This window comes from Semicossyphus pulcher, unplaced genomic scaffold, assembly GCF_022749685.1.
Source record: "Semicossyphus pulcher isolate SPU_LCO1_2020_fin unplaced genomic scaffold, fSemPul1.0.p SCAF_15, whole genome shotgun sequence".
Taxonomy (NCBI): domain Eukaryota; kingdom Metazoa; phylum Chordata; class Actinopteri; order Labriformes; family Labridae; genus Semicossyphus; species Semicossyphus pulcher.
This window is the reverse complement of record NW_027211659.1, coordinates 28,847,501-28,857,500: the sequence shown is the minus strand read 5'-3', so window position 1 is coordinate 28,857,500 and position 10,000 is coordinate 28,847,501. Positions and strand designations below refer to the sequence as shown.

The following is a 10,000-nucleotide window of genomic DNA, read 5'->3' as shown; positions in this document are numbered from 1 at the left end:
CTGCTGGTGAACGTGGTGAACGTGACGAGGTGCTGCTGGTGAACGTGACGAGATGCTGCTGGTGAACGTGACGAGATGCTGCTGGTGAACGTGGTGAACGTGATGAGGTGCTGCTGGTGAACGTGACGAGATGCTGCTGGTGAACGTGGTGAACGTGACGAGGTGCTGCTGGTGAACGTGACGAGGTGCTGCTGGTGAACTTGACGAGATGCTGCTGGTGAACGTGACGAGATGCTGCTGGTGAACGTGACGAGGTGCTGCTGGTGAACGTGACGAGGTGCTGCTGGTGAACGTGACGAGATGCTGCTGGTGAACGTGACGAGATGCTGCTGATGAACGTGACGAGATGCTGCTGGTGAACGTGACGAGATGCTGCTGGTGCACGTGAAGAGGTGCTGCTGGTGAACGTGACGAGGTGCTGCTGGTGAATGTGACGAGATGCTGCTGGTGAACGTGACGAGATGCTGCTGGTGAACGTGACGAGGTGCTGCTGGTGAACGTGGTGAACGTGACGAGGTGCTGCTGGTGAACGTGACGAGATGCTGCTGGTGAACGTGACGAGATGCTGCTGGTGAACGTGACGAGATGCTGCTGGTGAACGTGACGAGGTGCTGCTGGTGAACGTGGTGAACGTGACGAGGTGCTGCTGGTGAACGTGACGAGATGCTGCTGGTGAACGTGACGAGGTGCTGCTGGTGAACGTGACGAGATGCTGCTGGTGAACGTGACGAGATGCTGCTGGTGAACGTGACGAGATGCTGCTGGTGCACGTGACGAGGTGCTGCTGGTGAACGTGACGAGGTGCTGCTGGTGAATGTGACGAGATGCTGCTGGTGAACGTGACGAGATGCTGCTGGTGAACGTGGTGAACGTGACGAGGTGCTGCTGGTGAACGTGACGAGATGCTGCTGGTGAACGTGGTGAACGTGACGAGGTGCTGCTGGTGAACGTGACGAGATGCTGCTGGTGAACGTGACGAGGTGCTGCTGGTGAACGTGACGAGATGCTGCTGGTGAACGTGACGAGATGCTGCTGGTGAACGTGGTGAACGTGACGAGGTGCTGCTGGTGAACGTGACGAGATGCTGCTGGTGAACGTGGTGAACGTGACGAGGTGCTGCTGGTGAACGTGACGAGATGCTGCTGGTGAACGTGACGAGGTGCTGCTGGTGAACGTGACGAGATGCTGCTGGTGAACGTGACGAGGTGCTGCTGGTGAACGTGATGAGATGCTGCTGGTGAACGTGACGAGATGCTGCTGGTGAACGTGACGAGATGCTGCTGGTGAACGTGACGAGGTGCTGCTGGTGAACGTGACGAGATGCTGCTGGCGAACGTGACGAGGTGCTGCTGGCGAACGTGACGAGGTGCTGCTGGCGAACGTGAACTCATCAGTGAACATCTCTGCAGACCCTGACCTCTCCTCTCTCTGCAGGGACGGATGACACGTTACACAGCCTCACAGAAGGTGCATGCTTTAACTGAACTGTTGAATACAAACATATACATACATCTCTAAATTATTAATGCAATAAGAACATTTAAAATCCTGTTATTTCAATACAACTAATGCTGATAAAAGACCTTCTCCTGCCCTGTCTCAAAATGATATTGACTTTCTGCAGCTCTCTGTGGAGTCTTCCCGCTCTCTGGGGACCATCATCAGCCAGGACCTCAAGTGGAGTCCTACGTACAGTAGATATCAGTCCGCACGGCCCCTGCTGGGAGAGCCTAACCTTAACCCTAACCCTTCTTTAACTTCAGTCAAAGTAGAAACATTAAAAAAAAGCATAAAAAACAAGCTTCTCAGATGAGGAAATCACTTCTGAAAATCTGGTTCTTCTTCAGTCTGATCTTTGTGGAGTGGGTGGAGAACAAACCAGAGCTAAAAGAGCGACCGTTGTTCTCACATATAAAGAACAGAGTTCTTCAGAAAGCCTCTTGTTATTCCACAGCGCATGCTTTACTTCCTCAGCAGACGTGTTCACATAATTTGGACGCTCCATTTGATGCCGTCGCTTTAATTCACCCGCTGCTGTCATCCACCAGCAGCATCACAATACCAACAACAACTTTCCCTCAGTAATGTCTGCCAGGTGTGATGAGCAGCAGGCGTCAGTGACAGGACGTGACAGCGGCGGGGGATGAAGGAACGACTCAACACCAAAGTCGACAAAGAAAACACAAAGAGCTGCGGCTAATTACAGCCGGCTTCATTAGAGACACAGCACGGCTAACGGAGAGCTGCTCCCTCTGCTGCTCTGCTCATTATTTATAGAAACACACACACACACACACACACACACACACACACACACACACACACACACTCCCTCATCAGCATGTAGAGCACGTGATTCTTTTGGCTACTGAGCTGATTTTTGTTTTTTGAACACCTCTGACTGAATGTTCATCTTCACATGTGACTTCTGTTGATAGTTACGTCTCCTCTCGCCGTTCCTCCTCTACTCTGCTACTTGGGAACAGAACGCTGCAGGAGCCCCATTTGTCCACAGAGCTGTCAATCAGGACGCCACGCCCCCTTTTTATAGCATCAAATAACTAATTAAAAGTAAACTTGAAAAAAAAACACTTGGACATAAATCAGCATGATAAGAACTAACTATGATGTTAGAGAGGAGTGGATCGAGGGCGGGCAGTGAGATATAGGTCCCCACAAAGAGAACTCTCAGCTACGACTCAGTTTCCGTCGGTTGCACCAAAGAGACGTTCAAAAGAATCGGATTGTTCGCCAACGTTTGTCGGGATGTGCATGCAGCGTTTTTCAGTTTCATTTATGTTTGGATTTTTTCTTCTTTTGGTTTAATTTTTAATAATTGGACAAAATGGAGACACGTTTAGTCACAGTTTCAAATTTAACATTTAAATACAGTTTTTTATTCAAAACAATGTGTCTCAAATGTTATTTAACAGAACTTTAAATTAAGGAAAGTATAACTGAATATATGTTTATGTTTTTATAATATTTAAACTTATAAACAAATGAGAGAAGATGGGTAACAGAAAAGTCTAAACATATTAAAGGTCTAATCTCGAACATTTAAATGTCGTCTCTAGTAAACTGTATTTGTGTGAGAACACTTCCTTCAACCAGACGTCCACGGTTGGCTCCGGTTGTAACTCTTGATTTTCCTGGCTGACGGTCGCTTTCCTTTTCAGACTGTTTGCTTCATCTGAGCGTCGAGTTTGTTTCTTCTTCTTTGGATTTTCACTTCTTGTTGAAGTTGTATCTGTAGTCATCCATCTTTTCTTTGTTTGTTCAGCCATAGTAGATTACTGTTTACTCGCAACACTTGCAGAGAGCGGAGAAGCAGCCGCTTAGCTCCGCCTACCCTCTCTGGCAGACCAACCACTGCTGGCTGATGGAAAACGCGTCACTAACTGGGCGTCGCCACAGACACCCAGCCCATAATAATACTATATACTGCAGATGCAAAGGCTTTCATCAGTGGGCCATAGGCTCAGTCACCATGTGTGACCTCATTCAGAGAGAGAGAGAGACTTACAGACATTTATTTACATGAACACCTTCCACATGATCTCTTTAACTGAACTGTCTCAGTATTTTAAACTTGTTGTTTGTTCTTTGTTTACAGTCCACCTTCAGCCTGCATTGGGAGCATTTTCAGAATACACTGTTGTTTACCTGCTGCTGTATATAATATTGTCTCTGTGTGTTTATCCTGCTCAGAGAGGGCCGAGAGCTGGAGGTGTTTACAGGCCTGAGGCATCATCCTGCAGCGCTGACAGCTACGGTTCCCTTCTGTCTGTTTGTGTTTAATGTGGCTTTCACACACAACAACAACAGACAGGGGGGGTGAGAGAGAGGGAGGGAGAGAGAGAGAGAGAGAGGGAGAGAGGGAGAGAGAGAGAGAGAGAGATAAATGGAGGAGGAGGGACTGTGAGACAGAGACAGAGGACAGAAACACCGAGGACTGAGAGCATAACAGGAAGCAGATTTAAAACATGAATATTTGGTTTATTAATCCTGTTTTATTTGTGTTGTGTCGTACAAAGTGTTGACTTCCTGAGAGAATGCTGTTGTCATAACGTTTAAAGTCTGTGTGCGTTGTTTCAGGTCAGGTGTTTCTCTGCAGGACGCAGGTGGAGCCAGCGTTGGTGCATTCACAGAACATCTGTAGGTTCCTCAGTGACACGGCACAGTGGTGCAGTGGAACTCACAGCTAGGAGGACGTAGTGGGCCTTCCTGTGTGGAGTCTGCATGTTCTCCGCGTGCATGTGTGGTTCCCTCGGGGTACTCCGGCTTCCTCAGTCCAAACACATGCTGTTAGGTTCATGGTGACTCTAAATCACCTGTAGGATCACATCGATGACACTTTCCATCTGCTGCAGGAGACTTTGATTCCTTTCCAGGTAGCTGATGGGCGGCCATCTTTGTTTTGATTCTGAATCCGAGATGCAACTTGGGGACAGGATGAAACACCATTTTATAGTAAAGTGTAACTCATGCACCTGCTTGTGAAGGTGTTGTCAGAGGATGCTATGAGCTGAGTGGAGGTCCTCACACGTTAAACAGTTTGAAAGGAAATGATGCGTTACACAGAAATCAAAATGAGAAAAGGTCTTTTTATTTTCTACATTTACGTCCAGAACGACGTGATGCTGCACTGTGACTGTGACTGAAGCTGCAGCCTGCTGTGTGTACAACAGAGAGAGAGCAGCCTGCTGTAGACTCAGTGAATCTAACAGAGACGTAAAGCTGCAGCGAGCGTCCTCCACCTGTGCTGCTGAGGTTCAGCTCCGCCCCGAACACTCCGATGTTTTCTCTCTTCAGTCGCCTCAAGGAAACGAGCAGATGTGTGAAGCGTCTCAGGCTGCCGCACCCGGACGCTGCTGTCTGTGATTTAATAATGCAAACTAATGTAACACATTATATTCATCTCCTCTGACAGCAGGCTGCACACACAACATCACAACATGTTAATGAGCTCGAGCTGCTGCTGTTAGAAACAATGTGAGGAGGTGAACCTGCAGACAGCCTGATGGAGAGAGAGACGCAGCCGTAATGAGATGATGTCGTTCCACATTATTAAAGTCATTATCATCCAGTGGAAAGAACAGTCACAGAAAAGATAAATATATAAACATGAATTCAGTTAATTGTTTTTGACTGTTTCACTTAATCAGGAACATTTTCTGCCATCAGCTGTTTAAACGTTGATCATGATGGATTCGATGTTGGTGCAAAATAATGAACACATGAATGAGGACACGAAGAGGAGCTGGACTCTTCCTGTGCTGCAGAATCACATTACTGTCAGTCAGGTGTTTAGTCCTCTTTAAACACAGACTTCAGTTTAACTTGACTTGAAGACAGCGTCAGGGTCTTCACACTTCACACTCGTTACTCGTTACTTTTTTAAAAACTAACACATTACCTAATCACTCCCTGTGGAGAGTAACTTGTTACACTACGAGTCATAACGATGTGTCGTCACATAACTGCCTGTTTACAATAGAATGTTAAATCTTACATATGCCCACGTATCAGCACAAATCCCCGTCCTAATAAGGAGCTGTCTGTGTTTTGCCGAGTGTGTTTCTGAAAGACAACACCTCGACTTCCTCGACTAAACGATGCTACGAGCCTGTTCATCTCTGCGTTTGTTACCTGTTGTTGAAAAGCAAGCTTCGGCTGCTCGGCTGGGGTCGGCATGTCCTCAGCTTGAGCATCACTCTGGTCCCGGGGTCTGACCAGCCATACCAGCTTTGTGTTTGTGTGTTTGCAGGTGCTTGGTTAATGTCCATGTTGTGTTCTCAGCAGTGGATGCTCCTGGCCGGACACAGCTTGTACTTTACCGTTGGGAGCCTAATTGTTTGATTAGTAACAGTAATGTGATGACTGAACTTAAGACAGTAGCCTAATGTGTCACATTACTGTGTTACAACAAAACTAATGAGATTACAGTCACGCGTTACTTCATGTCAAACATCAAGGAGTACTTTCTAAAAAGTTTCGTAATTTTCTCCTGAACTTTAAACCTCATCACAATGAAATGATGACCTCAGCACTGACCTGGAAGTTATATTCAACTAGCACAGATGCTAGCTGTAGCGTAAAACTGTATGAGTCTGCTGCACAGAAATTAGCTGTAGTCTATTCACCTTATAGACAGCGTATCTATTAGCTGTAGCTGTACCACTGCATGCTTGAAGTGAGCAAACATTAGCTGTAGCATTAAAACTGTGTGTTGATTGCACAGGTGCTAGCTGTGGCCTAGCTGTACCTTGTGTGCATGGATGCTAATTGAACCAGCGTATGCATGGACTGCATCCATGCTAGCTGTAGCTGTAATACAGTTTGCATGGACTGCACAGAAGTTAGCTTTAGCTGTAGCACCGTATGCATCCACTGCATTACTTTGTCATTTGTTCTGTTGCGTATTATCTTATTAGGATGCACTTGTTACCTATTTTTATACGCCCTTCATTGTCCTGTTGCACGATCCACTTTGCTGCTGTGACACTGTACATGTCCCCGATGTGGGACGAATAAAGGATCATCTTATCTTACCATCTATGCTAGCTGTAGCACCGTATGCATCGACATCATCTGTGCTAGCTGTAGCACCGTATGCATCTGCAGCATCTATGCTAGCTGTGGCACCGTATGCATCTGCAGCATCTATGCTAGCTGTGGCACCGTATGCATCGACATCATCTATGCTAGCTGTAGCACCGTATGCATCTGCAGCATCTATGCTAGCTGTAGCACCGTATGCATCGACAGCATCTGTGTTAGCTGTAGCACCGTATGCATCGACAGCATCTGTGCTAGCTGTAGCACCATATGCATCTGCAGCATCTATGCTAGCTGTAGCACCGTATGCATCTGCAGCATCTGTGCTAGCTGTGGCATCGTATGAATCAACAGCATCTATGCTAGCTGTAGCACCGCATGCATCGACAGCATCTACGCTAGCTGTAGCACCGTATGCATCGACAGCATCTACGCTAGCTGTAGCACCGTATGCATCTGCAGCATCTACACTAGCTGTAGCACCGTATGCATCTGCAGCATCTATGCTAGCTGTAGCACCGTATGCATCGACAGCATCTACGCTAGCTGTAGCACCGTATGCATCTGCAGCATCTATGCTCGCTGTAGCACCGTATGCATCTGCAGCATCTATGCTCGCTGTAGCACCATATGCATCGACAGCATCTACGCTAGCTGTAGCACCGTATGCATCTGCAGCATCTATGCTAGCTGTAGCACCGTATGCATCGACAGTATCTACGCTAGCTGTAGCACCGTATGCATCTGCAGCATCTATGCTAGCTGTAGCACCGTATGCATCGACAGCATCTACGCTAGCTGTAGCACCGTATGCATCTGCAGCATCTATGCTAGCTGTAGCACCGTATGCATCGACAGTATCTACGCTAGCTTCAGCTGTACATCGTGTGCCTGGATGTTAAACTGTACAGATGCTGTATCACAATGTGTTTTAGATCACCTGATGTTCTTGCACTTTCTCTTCTTGTTTCTGATCTTATCTTGAGGATAAACTCATCTTTGGATCAGGTTAAAACTTGTCCTCAATTCTTCCATCTGCACACGTTTCTCTCCAGCGATCACACCACCTCTCACATTTGCTCCACATCCAGCCTCGGCTCATTATAAGGACCTTCGGGGCTGGGAGGGACTGCGGCGTGCAGGGAGGATGAATTCCTCTGCATGGACGTGAGTGAGGCGGCGAGTCCTCTGTGGATTCATCGTCCTCGTGCTGAGAGAGATTCATGAGCAGAGGATGAAACGTTCATGTGTTCAGTGTGTAGGTTTAACAGAGAGTGTGAAGCTCTGCCCTAGATTTCATTTAGATCAGACACACACACACACACACACACACACACACACACATACACACATCTGATAATGTGTGTGTGTGTGCGTGTGTGTGTGTGTGTGTGCAGTCTGCCAGGAACAGTTGATCTGATAATGTGTGTGTGTGTGTGTGTGTGTGTTACATCAGAAGCAGCTCCCTGGTTGTGAGCACAGTTTTACATCATCCTGTGAGCTGGATTCGAACACTGAGGTGGAACAGAACATAGACGTGTCTCGGCCTGAGTAAAAGGCTTTACACTGCTGTGTTCTCTCAGTGAGACGTGTAACGGACTCAAATGTAAATCTTAATTAACAACAACTTTATTTAAATAAGAAAACAAACTTGACGGGAGAACGATACAAAATCACGTCTGTAACTTTACAGCCTTTTTGTCTCTGGAAGCAGAAAATAAGCTGATAGCAAAAAACAGAAGAAATCAGAGTCCTCTCTTCATCGTCATCCCTCCATCTTTGTCTTCTTCTCCATCATCACCACCCAAACAGTTCACCTCCTCCTGATCTGCAGTTTAACATCGTCTCCTCGTCCTCATGCAGACAGGAACATCACTCACCAGGTTTAAATGCAGACGCAGCCTGTGTGTCTTTAGAGAACAGCTTCTCGTTCATGATGAAATAACTTCAGTGAGTTGACTCCTCTCTGCCTCTCTGTCGGATTTAAATCCTCCTGTGTTCTCCAGTTACTGTCCTTTTCCAGCCTCCTGTCTGTGTCCCTGATCTCTGCAGGAAGTCAACGTTTCACACCCAGCAGGTTCAATTATTTTAAACCTGCAGCCCGTTATTCTCGTCCGATAAGGTCTGTTGTTAGAATAATAACTTGGTCTCATGTTGGACTGAAGCCCTGAGGGAGAAGTGAAGGAGTCCAGAACTGTTTTATCTCCTGTGTTCTAAAAGACGTGGAAGATATTCTGTAATTTTTCAGCACAAACCTTTTAAATCTGTGACACAGGTGTGACTCAGGCTCATTAATTAAAGTGTTGTAAACCTTATGTCAGCCACAAGAGGCACCACGTCCCCGTGTTCTATACAGGAAACAGGAAGTGGCTATAAAGCCGGAGATATACTTGCTTTTAACTATGTGTTCGTGTTCCCTGTGTCTGTTTGGAGCGTCGGCTGTGCACGTCCTCAAAAATAAACGCTACGTGTACGTGAGCTGCAGTCTGCACATGAGCAGTAGGGGCAGTGTGGAGGCATCTGTACGATGTGTCGTTGCCGCTGCACAGAGACAAACATGCCTGTCAAACAGCTGCAGACAGATAAGTTCTGTTTTAGAAGTCGATGTAGAAACCTGCAAAACTAAACGGGAACACGTCCGGGAGCGTTACGTCCGTGCACGGAGGAACATGTTGGAGACGGAGCGGGGACGGTGCAGACGGCGTGTTCTGTCCACGAACACACAGAAGCTGTTTCTGCTGTGACCTCAGAGTGAACGTCACAGTAACCTCCTCGAGCATCTCCATGTCTGTTGTTTACATCCCGCACATACAGCTGCATACGGCCTGAGCTCTCTGCTGCCCTCTAGAGGTATCCTGCAGTAACACACGTAGTGCAGAGACACGTGTGTGTGTCATGACGCAGACGGTGTGTTCGAGAACACGAGGTTAAAAAGCGAGTCCATCTCCGGCCTTACAACAAACACACTTAAAATGAGTCTGAAACTTTTTAAAAAGAAATAATCTAATAATAAAAGAAAACTTCTGAAGTCATAAACAGTTTTTGTTTGACTGTTTGAAATCTGCTTTCTGTATGTTCATGTAAGTTTATGTTCGTGCTTCATCGACACACAAACAATGTGAGAGTGACGACGATGTGTCCCTGTGTGTGAATCAATGCTGCGATTTGGTTGATAAATTCAAAGAGGTTTGGTGTGAAGTTTTGCTTTATAACCAAAAGTGTGACGGATCAACTTTGGTGTAACTTTTCCTCCTTCAGGAACAACCCAACAGTTCAACGACGTCTCTCACAGGTGAGGAGGTCTGACGAGCTCTGTCCAGGTGACCTTCACTGTGATGAAGGTCTGCAGAGAGGAGGAGGTCACGTCCGTCACTTCTTTACCTCAAAGTGTCAGAAGTCTGTCTCCTCCAGTTTCCTGCCTCAGTCCAGCAGAATATCC

At 46.9% G+C, this 10,000-nt stretch overlaps 1 protein-coding gene across 1 annotated transcript in view; it reads right to left on the bottom strand.

Annotated features, from left to right (window-relative positions):
• Window positions 1-8,180: 8,180 nt before the first annotated feature.
• The window catches only part of enox1 (ecto-NOX disulfide-thiol exchanger 1), a 48,692-nt gene continuing 46,872 nt past the window's right edge, over window positions 8,181-10,000 (bottom strand). The window contains exon 14 of the mRNA XM_069663473.1: window positions 8,181-10,000. This exon is cut by the window's right edge and continues 211 nt beyond it. The gene's annotated coding sequence lies outside the window, so the exon portion shown is untranslated.